We start from the raw sequence: 10,673 nt of genomic DNA on the forward strand, positions 1-10,673 counted from the left end.
GTACAGTAAAGCTTGCATATTGTCATGCGCATAACATAACAGCTGTCACAAGATTGCATAACAGATAATGTCAAATGATATACAGTAACTGTTATTGGTGAATGCTATGACAGATGTTATGGCATAAAAAGACACACTTCAAAAATGTAAGCTTAGCCAAATTGGTTTAATGGAACCCTAACCAAGTTTAACTGCCAACTGAGGTTGATTTGACATCAAAATAAGACAGACGGAGCACAGTTTCCAAAATAAACAACTTTTAAGGGGATTAAGCAGATTCTATGGATTTAAAATGTGTCAAAACTTGAACGTAATCCTTTCGTAAATATGAAAATCTGCAAATTGCTGCCATCAAATAATGGACATGTTCCATTTCAGTCTCAACCAATCACAGATGTGAAATGTTGAATATTATGGGTGACATCTTTGCCTGTATGTATTTACTTCTCATGTGTTTTATGGAAAAGAATGTACTTTCAGCCTATACACTAGTTATTGTGTAAATGTAATGTGTGGGTCTGATTTAAGCACATTTTCTGTTCCTGTTACATCCATCCCCAGCTAGTGTTACAACCCCCAATTTCACATTAACTTACGCATTCTATGATACTGTAGATTATATCTAAATGACTCTGTAAATAGACGTTGTAGCAGATAGATGTGCGTAGCTTATATCAAAGTTTGAGAGCTCTAGCACAAACACTCACCAAATTATACATGTTGGAGCAGAACGTGTTACAATTGTCCCTGGTCTCCCCTACCATTATTGTACTTCTTACTTCTGTATAGCTGTTATATCGAAAGCCAGAATGGAATTTGGCTGATTTTGAACTAGAATCGCCACAGTTCAGGCATGTACTGTGTCATGATTAATGTATGTTTGCTATTAGTGTGGGGAGTTCTCATTGGAGAGTCTCATGGTACTCGCTGGCGCTGTGTGTGATAAGTCTTGGAGCAGTAGGTGCATTTAGTTGCCGGACTTGTAAATCTCCTGTGCGTTCACTTGAGCCTAGGTGAGCATCTGGTGAATATCTGTGGTTGCTGACTTTCCTAAAGTCAAGTGATGGACTGTAGCGTTGGAAGCTAAGCGGAGAGCCAGGGGCGACCAAAGGTAGAACCTTTTTCTTAACCGACACGCAAACGTGTCAGTCACTAAATCCCAGGGAGAACCGAAAAAGGGATACCCAGCTAGGAACAGGACTTCTCCCGGAACAATGGGAGGAAAGGAAATTAAACAAACCAAACTTAGAACTCGTAAACAGAGAAGTAGCTCAAAAACGGCTAGAGAACGTAAAGCAACCCTTAAATAACTAGGGCGAACCAATACTTTGGTACCGTGCCAAATAGCTGGGCACTGAGTGAGAACCAAAAGAAAATACAACCTAGCGAGAAAAGCTAGGCACGAAAATAAAAACCTCGAGGCGCAGCTCGGGACAAAAATGCAAACCAAAATACAACACCGGGGACAACGTCCCTCTACCATCGACTCACACGAGTCCAAAAGAAAAACAAAACCCTTGAGGAAGGCGCCAGCACACACAACACTTCCAGCTGTACGCCTTCCTTACCTTTTAGATATTTCTCCTTTTTTGCAATGAGAGAATTATCCACCAGCACCGTACCTGACTCGTATAGGGTTAGCGTCTACCGGGCGCTTTACCGGCTTTGTGCCAAGGGCGAACGGTTGAACACAAAAGCACAGAAACTAGTCCCTGCTGGTCTTAAATACTCTCCCGAGAGGTAATTCCCCTGGCGTAAACGAGGAACAGGTGGAAACAATTATCCTCGGCCAACTAGTGGCACCAGTGAGAATTACCTCCCACCATGACAGGACCCCCCTACTAAGGAGCGACCCCAGACGCTCCTTTAGCCCCCCGCCTGTGAAACTCACGAATCAGTTCGGGGTCTAAAATATCCCTAGAGGGAACCCAACAGCGTTCCTCCGGCCCGAAACCTTCCCAATCTATCAGGTATTGTCGCCCTCTGCCTACGCGACGTTCCGCCAGGATGCGACGGACGGTGTAGACCGGGCCCCCGTCAATTAATCGAGGGGGTGGTGGAGGAACTTCCGCAGGTGCCAGTACGCTCGTCGACACGGGCTTGAGACGGGAAACATGGAAGGTAGGGTGGATCCTCATAGAGCGAGGCAACTGGAGGCGCACCGTGACGGGGTTGATCTTCCTAATAATTTTAAAAGGCCCCACGTATCGAGGGGCAAGCTTACGCGACTCGACCCTCAATGGCAGATCGCGTGTGGACAGCCATACCCGCTGCCCCACCCTATAGCAGGGCGCTGCTCGACGACGCCTGTCGGCCAGCCTTTTCTGGTTGGCCGTAGCTCTTAAAAGGGCCACTCGCACTTTCCTCCATGTGGCCCGGCACCGCCGAACAAAGGCCTCAGCAGAGGGCACTGCGCCCCCTCTCTCTAGCTCCGGGAACAGAGGCGGGGGATAGCCAAATTGTACCTCAAACGGTGAGAGACCTGTGGACACATTTAGTAACGTATTGTGGGCATACTCCGCCCACGTGAGCTGGCGGCTCCATGACGTGGGGTTGTCCATAGCCAGACACCGGAGCGTGTTCTCGAGAGTTTGGTTAGTGCGTTCTGTCTGTCCGTTGGTCTCTGGGTGGAAGCCAGACGAAAGGCTCACCGAGGCCCCCAACAGAGAACAGAACGCACGCCAGAACCGGGAAGCAAACTGGGGTCCGCGATCAGAAACCACGTCCTGTGGGAGACCGTGAAGTCTGAACACATGATCTACCACCAACCTAGCGGTCTCCCCTGCCGATGGTAATCTTGGCAGTGCCACAAAATGAGCCGCCTTGGAAAAACGGTCCACTACCACTAGAATGACCGTTTTACCGTCCGATGGTGGCAACCCCGTGATAAAATCTAGTGCGATGTGGCTCCATGGGCGCTTCGGGATGGGTAACGGACGTAGCCACCCTGATGGTGGTCGATGGGAGCCCTTGCTGCGTGCGCAAACTGGACACGCGGCTACGAATTCTCGGACATCCTTTTCCATCCCGGGCCACCAGAACCGTCGAGACACCAAATCTTTGGTGCGGTGGACCCCGGGATGCCCCGCCAGCCGTGAGGCATGTACCCATTGTAGTACTTGGGAACGGACCCCCGCAGGCACAAAAAGGCTACTAGGTGGACCCCCCCCATGACCCGGATCTTGGCGCAGTGCTCTCCGCACTGCCGACTCCACCTTCCAAACCACAGGCGCCACAATTTGAGCCCCGGACAGAATGGGTTCAGGCTCGTGCTCCCTATCCGCCTTGTCAAAAACCCGTGAGAGGGCATCTGGCTTGGTGTTCTTGGACCCGGGGCGGTACGTCACAGTAAAAGAGAAAAAAAAAGCAAAAAACAGCGCCCAGCGGGCCTGGCGCGAGTTGCGAGTCTTAGCTGATTGAATATACTCCAAGTTTTTATGGTCCGTCCACACTGTGAACGGATGCTCCGCCCCCTCCAGCCAATGCCGCCACTCCTCCAAAGCTAGTTTGACCGCTAGCAGCTCCCTGTCTCCCACATCGTAGTTTCTCTCGGGTTGGGACAGCGACCGCGAGAAAAACGCACAAGGGTGCACCTTTTGGTCTTGGGGGGACCGTTGAGACAAAATAGCCCCTACCCCCAGCTCAGAGGCGTCAACCTCTACAATGAATGGTAGGGAGGGATTCGGAGTTATTAAAATAGGTTCCGAACAGAACCTATTCTTTATCTCAATGAACGCAGCTTCCGCACGAGCTGTCCATACAAAACGCGTCGGAACCTTCTTTGTGAGCGCGGTAATGGGTGCGACTACGGTGCTAAAATTACGGATAAAACGACGGTAAAAATTGGCGAAGCCTAGGAACCTCTGCACCTGCTTAACCGATTCCGGGGTAGGCCAATTCTTTACCGCAGAGATTTTATTATGGTCCATCTCTGTTTTCCCCGCAGATACAATGAACCCCAGGAAAGATACCGAATTAGCGTGAAACACGCACTTTTCAGCCTTCACAAAAAGGCGAGCCTCCAAAAGACGCGACAACACTAGTCTCACGTGGCGAATATGCTCAGAGATAGTGGCGGAGAAGATCAGGATATCATCCAGATAGACGAATACAAACCTCTCCAGCATTTCTCTGAGCACATCATTTACTAACGCCTGAAACACTGCGGGGGCGTTGGTAAGACCGAATGGCATGACGCGATACTCATAATGGCCAGAGTGTGTGTTAAACGCGGTCTTCCATTCGTCGCCCTCTCGTATGCGCACCAAATTGTACGCGTTACGGAGATCTAATTTTGTGAACACCGATGCCGCCTGCAGGCGCTCAAACGCAGAGTTCATCAGCGGTAAGGGATATCTATTCTTGACTGTGATCGCGTTTAGTCCCCGGTAATCAATACATGGCCTAAGACTGCCATCCTTCTTTTTAACAAAAAAAAATCCCGCTCCCGCTGGTGACGACGATGGTCTGATAAAACCATTCGCTAAGGCTTCGCGAATGTATTCTTTCATTGCCTTGCTCTCAGGCACTGACAAAGAATAGAGTGCGCCTCGGGGTGGGACTGTCCCTGGGTGTAACTCGATCACACAGTCGTATGACCGATGCGGTGGTAGTGTGGTCGCGCGCTGCTTGCTGAATACTTCTGCCAGCTCGCCATATACCCTCGGAACGTTGGTTGGTAGCGGAAATTCGATAGCCCCAACCATACGTTCCTCACCCCCACTACCTGAGGTCTGAAACAAGCTCTCAGTGTCCCAATCAGAGCCCTCACTGCCCTCCCCGTCGTCAGTAAGACGATTCCAATCACACATGGAGTCCCACTCCAGACTCCCCTCCTGCTCCTCCTCCCCCTCAGGTACCCTGACACTAGGATTATGGGGCTCCCTAGCCTCCTCCTCGTCCAATTCGGACCCTATGTCAGTCTCAATAGGAGGGGTCGAGGAGTTATACACATGATTGGAGTGCTCATCACACTGCGGACCCCACCGGGACACCGGATTGCTCCCGTTACCCCAGTTTATTTGTGGCTGATGCTTTACCAACCAGACGTGTCCTAAAATAATCGGATAAACCGGAGATTCCACCAAATAAAAATATATACGTTCCCGGTGCCCCCCAAACGGGATACGCATAACCACTCGCTCCGTTTTGTGACGAACCACCCCGGAACCCAATGGGCGACCGTCCAGCGCCGTAATGGATTGGGGCTGCGGTATAGACCGAACCGGCAGATTATTTTGCCTAGCCCACTGACGGTCAATAAAGTTGTCCACTGCCCCAGAGTCGATAAAAGCTTCTGTCCTCACTACGGCCCCCTTCCACGTCAGTTCGACGGGAAGCACTGTGCGAAAGCTAATACCTGCACCTGGTCCCACTAGTGACTCTCGCTCCACTAGTGGGACTGCTCTTTTGCTTTCCGGTTAGGACAGTTTTTTATTAAGTGCCCTGGCCGTTTACAAAAGAAGCACAACCATTCTCTCCCAGGCCGCCTCCTAGGACGTGCCAGCGTGGTGCTGTCAAGCTGCATGGGTTCCTCCAATTTGTGTACCCCCTGTCTCTGCTCCGCCTCTGTAAACTGGCTCAGGGAGGGCGGAACCGGCCAATTGAAACTGCCCGTTCTGCCGGCTCTCTCTCGCTCACGTTCCCGAACCCGGTTATCAATACGAATCGCTGTCGATATTAGTGAGCCTAAATTCCCCGGTGGCTCCACTGTGGCCAGCGCGTCCCTGACCGAGTCTGACAGTGCACATGTAAAGAGTGTCATTAGCGGTTCGTCTGCCCACCCCGTCTCCCCTGCCAGAGCCTGAAACGCCACTGAAAACTCTGCCACACTCTGAGTTCCCTGCCTCATCCACGTTAATCGGGCCGCCGCCTCTTTACCCGTGACATTGTGGTCGAATACTCTTGTCATCTCCTGCATTAGGAGCTGGGAGCTGCTCATTAGGGGGGATTGTGCCCGAATCAGCGGATCTGCCCAGGCCAGAGCGGTCCCGGTCAACAGGGATAAAATAAACGCTACTTGGGAATCCTCGGTAGAGAATCGTGAGGGTTGGGCTTTTAAAAAAAATTAAGCACTGGGAAAGAAACCCCCTACATCTACCCGCCTCTCCCCCGTACCGCAGCGGCAACTGTAACTTAGGTTCCCGTATTAGTGGGGAACTGGGCTGGGATGCGGATCCCGTAGATGGGGAGGAAGTGAGTGGCTGAGGGTTGTAGGGATGTGGTGCCTGAGCTTGTGGGGAATGGAACTCGCTTGCCAGTAACCGAAAACTATCGGCAAGCTCCATCAACACCTCTTGCTGCCTGCCCAGCCTAGACAGGATCTCGTCCTGCCTCTGAAAAACCATGGTCTGCTGCTCGGTGGTAGCTGTCTGCTGGGTGTGCAATTCCTGCAGCGCCTGCCCCTGCCTAGCTAGCATAGCCTGCTGAGCGGCTACCACCGCTTCTAGTGAGGAGTCTCCCATCTCCCTTCCAGAACTGGTCGCTGGTCTCTCCATGGTGGCTTTTGTGTTCTGTAGCGTTGGAAGCTAAGCGGAGAGCCAGGGGCGACCAAAGGTAGAACCTTTTTCTTAACCGACACGCAAACGTGTCAGTCACTAAATCCCAGGGAGAACCGAAAAAGGGATACCCAGCTAGGAACAGGACTTCTCCCGGAACAATGGGAGGAAAGGAAATTAAACAAACCAAACTTAGAACTCGTAAACAGAGAAGTAGCTCAAAAACGGCTAGAGAACGTAAAGCAACCATTAAAAAACTAGGGCGAACCAATACTTTGGTACCGTGCCAAATAGCTGGGCACTGAGTGAGAACCAAAAGAAAATACAACCTAGCGAGAAAAGCTAGGCACGAAAATAAAAACCTCGAGGCGCAGCTCGGGACAAAAATGCAAACCAAAATACAACACCGGGGACAACGTCCCTCTACCATCGACTCACACGAGTCCAAAAGAAAAACAAAACCCTTGAGGAAGGCGCCAGCACACACAACACTTCCAGCTGTACGCCTTCCTTACCTTTTAGATATTTCTCCTTTTTTGCAATGAGAGAATTATCCACCAGCACCGTACCTGACTCGTATAGGGTTAGCGTCTACCGGGCGCTTTACCGGCTTTGTGCCAAGGGCGAACGGTTGAACACAAAAGCACAGAAACTAGTCCCTGCTGGTCTTAAATACTCTCCCGAGAGGTAATTCCCCTGGCGTAAACGAGGAACAGGTGGAAACAATTATCCTCGGCCAACTAGTGGCACCAGTGAGAATTACCTCCCACCATGACATGGACATGGTCGTTGGAGTATTGCCCTTGTCAGAGAAGAGCTTTGCAAACTCACCGATAAGCTCTGGGTTCCGTGACTGAGACTGTTCGCGTACACTTCCTACCTCTGTATTACTATCCCTGCTTTGTCAGTTGAATTAAAAGGGTTAATGTGTTTCATGTGTTTCTGTCACTTTTTTAAGTAATCCTGATTTGTCAGTTGAATTAGAGATGGGATGCCTTGTCTTTCGTTATCACTTTGCCGTTCCTGGTCCTAGATAGGCTATAATTCAGTTGGGAGCCGGCCTAGTTTTGTCCCTGGTGATGTTTGCGTACCTACTTCCTACACACTTCATATTACGACCAGGTTGAGTTTCCCTATTATTTCCTTGCTCAAGTCAGATTAGACTTCTTGACCGTTTTTATTATTATTATTATGTTAAGTTTAAGTTGTAGTTTAGTTTCCAGGAAGGTAAAAACATCTCTTTTCTCTTCCACCCTGGAAAGACTGACTGGCCCAATTGGCCAAGATCAATCAACTGGCCAAACCAAACTGATTGTGGCCCCAGTACAGTGGGCACTCCTTATTGTTTAGCCCTGGGTGAAGGCTACACAGCTCATTCTATTATCACTTTAAAGAGCCCAGCATAAGCACCTTATCAGTGGATGCATCAGGTCAGGACATATGGCTGCTTTGAGGCAGCACTATCAATCCCTCAAAACTACTCACCATGCAGATAGAAATAATTCCAAGGTCATGGTTTCGTGTTTAGTGTTGAGCCCCAGTGAAATTTATAGAAATATACATTCAAATGATCTCATTTGACTGTTTCAAATCTTACATTTTACATACTGCAGTGGTATCATGTGATTTCACTAGAAAAGTATACACGAATTCCATGGATAAATGTCCCTCCATTCTTCCTTTGTTTTCCCCCATTTTGTTTTTAAAAGACTGGTAAACGGACATTATTTTTGGGCTGCAGCAGTGTCTAGCCTCGCTGTTGGACGTTTGAAGGAAACGAGTGCAAGCAGTGTGTCCCAGCAGGGGCAGATGGACTGTGGAGGCATTAGAGGCATTTGGCCATTTCATACAGTAGATCAATTTGCTGGCCTGGCACCAAAACACCTGTCGGACAGTGCAGTTAATTTGCTTTCAATACATATTCATTACATTACCTTTAATAAAGTTATTGTCACATCATACTGTATATTGCCTATAGTAGAAAAAGAACCTGAGAAGGGTTTTTGTTAAACCTACAGCCTTACAGATACTATTATACACCAGTGAGATAAACGTGTAGTCCACAAGCAGCACATGCATCAAAGAGTAAGTTGTCAATGGTGCTGTATATTACACGCTTGGAAACAATATGAGTGCTTGATATGGCTAAGTCAGCTAACCTCTAGATGAAATTTTGCAGAGAGTAAAGGAAGACTTGGATCCATTATGGTGTTACAATTACAACCACCAATGGAGAGAAAGATATACCGTGCATTCTTCTCCTTCTGTGGAGACATTTTATCTCAGCATGAGCTGGTGGGATTTAAAGAAAGTGTGTTCCCATACAAAAGATGTAGGCATTCTGCATTGTTTTTAACATGCGCTTTTACTTGGATGAGGATTCTATTGTTAAGAGGGAAACTGGATCTTAGACAATGTAATGAAAGAGAAAAAGCCAGCACAGAATCTTGAATAAAAACAACATTTGGAATCAATTAATAGCAAATTGAATTCCTAGAATTGGATGTTATCCAACAAACTCCACAAGAGACAATGCACAATGTCATTTTGGAAGATATGACTCCATTAGAAATCAAGTGGTGCTGAAGCAAAGTGCACTATAAGAGCAGGTTGACAGGGACACATTAAATGCTGCTATTCTTAGGTTCTGTTACTCACCATTGGATGTTCCAGATTATTGTCAGCATGTTATCATAGGATAATAAACTCAGTTCTCAGGTCAAATGCTTGTTCTTTTGAAAATATTGTAATTTGTATGAAAGTGATTAAGGAAATGCATATGATCTGACACACAGGTTTCATTCCTGCTCTCACTTCTCCCCTTCTTGATTTCTCCATTTCCCTCGGGGATACCCCAGTCACGCCCTGTGCAAGGAACCTCGGAGTGGTGATGGACAACAGCCTGTCCCTCCAGGAACAAGATCTGGAGAATCTGCCCCTTTCTCACCCCCTACTCGACCCAGGTCCTGGTCCAAGCCATGGTCTTGTCCCGCCTGGACTACTGCAAGTCTCTCTTGGCTGGCCTTCTGCCATCAGACCCCTCCAACTCATCCAGTATGCAGCAGCTCGTCTGGTCTTCAACCTTCCCAAACATTCTCACATCACCCCCCTGCTCACTTCCCTCCACTGGCTGCCTGTCATGGCGCGGATAAAATTCAAAACATTAGTGCTAGCTTTCCAAGCAGTTAGGGGGTCAGCCCCAGCTTACCTCCAAAAGATCATCAGACCTTATACCCATGCCAGACCTTTGTTCAGCCATCACGGGACGCCTGGTCCCTCCCCCTCTCCGCACTTCCACCTCCTGCTCACGACTACTGTCTGTTCTGGCTCCACGGTGGTGGAGGTCAGACCAGCAGACTCTGACCACCTTCAAGCGCAGATAGAAGACACACCGCTTCAAGCTGCACCTTTCCCCACCCCTCCCCACCACTCTGTAATCTTTAACTTGGTAGTTGTTGTTTTTCTGTTCTCAATAGTGTGCCATTACTTATATAATAACTTGCTCTCTAGGATAGTTTCGTTCGGCTATGTATGCTGTTTATTGTTTCTATGTTAAATGTATATAATTCTATTGCATTGTGCTGTATAAAAACAGTTTTGGATATAATCCATTGTCAGATTAATCAAACAGGACCTGGTCCTTATCTTTGTTGTACTCTTAGCACTTGAAATGGTACTTCCCTCTAGGGTCTTTCAGCGCACTTGTTCCTGGTGATGGGTATGCACTTTGCATTTTGTTGGACGTCGTGCTGGATAAGAGTGTCAGCCAAATGCCAATAATGTAATGAAATGTAATGCATACATGTTCAGTGTTAAATCAACTTTTACAGAGTTTATAAGAGTCCATTACAGCCAGACTCTTAAGAGTTGAATTGACAATGGGCATTTCACTGGGTACTTCAATTTATCCCTGAATTTCTAGAGATTGTCCACATAATCTTGGCACCCGTTGTTGCACTTGGTATAAGTTACTCACTGAGCATAATTGGAAACATGTAAAGCATCTTTGGTTAGACATACTGTATGTGCATTAGGTGTGAGTTGAAACAGTTTTTTTTAAACAGTGGACCTCAATTTTTTGTTTCAATATCTCTAAGTCCTTGTCAAATAAAAGCAAATGTGTGAATAAAATATAAACGGTTTCCAGCGCCCAGACCTGAGTCAGAAAAGAGAAGT

This window comes from Conger conger, chromosome 6 (assembly GCF_963514075.1).
Source record: "Conger conger chromosome 6, fConCon1.1, whole genome shotgun sequence".
Taxonomy (NCBI): Eukaryota; Metazoa; Chordata; class Actinopteri; order Anguilliformes; family Congridae; genus Conger; species Conger conger.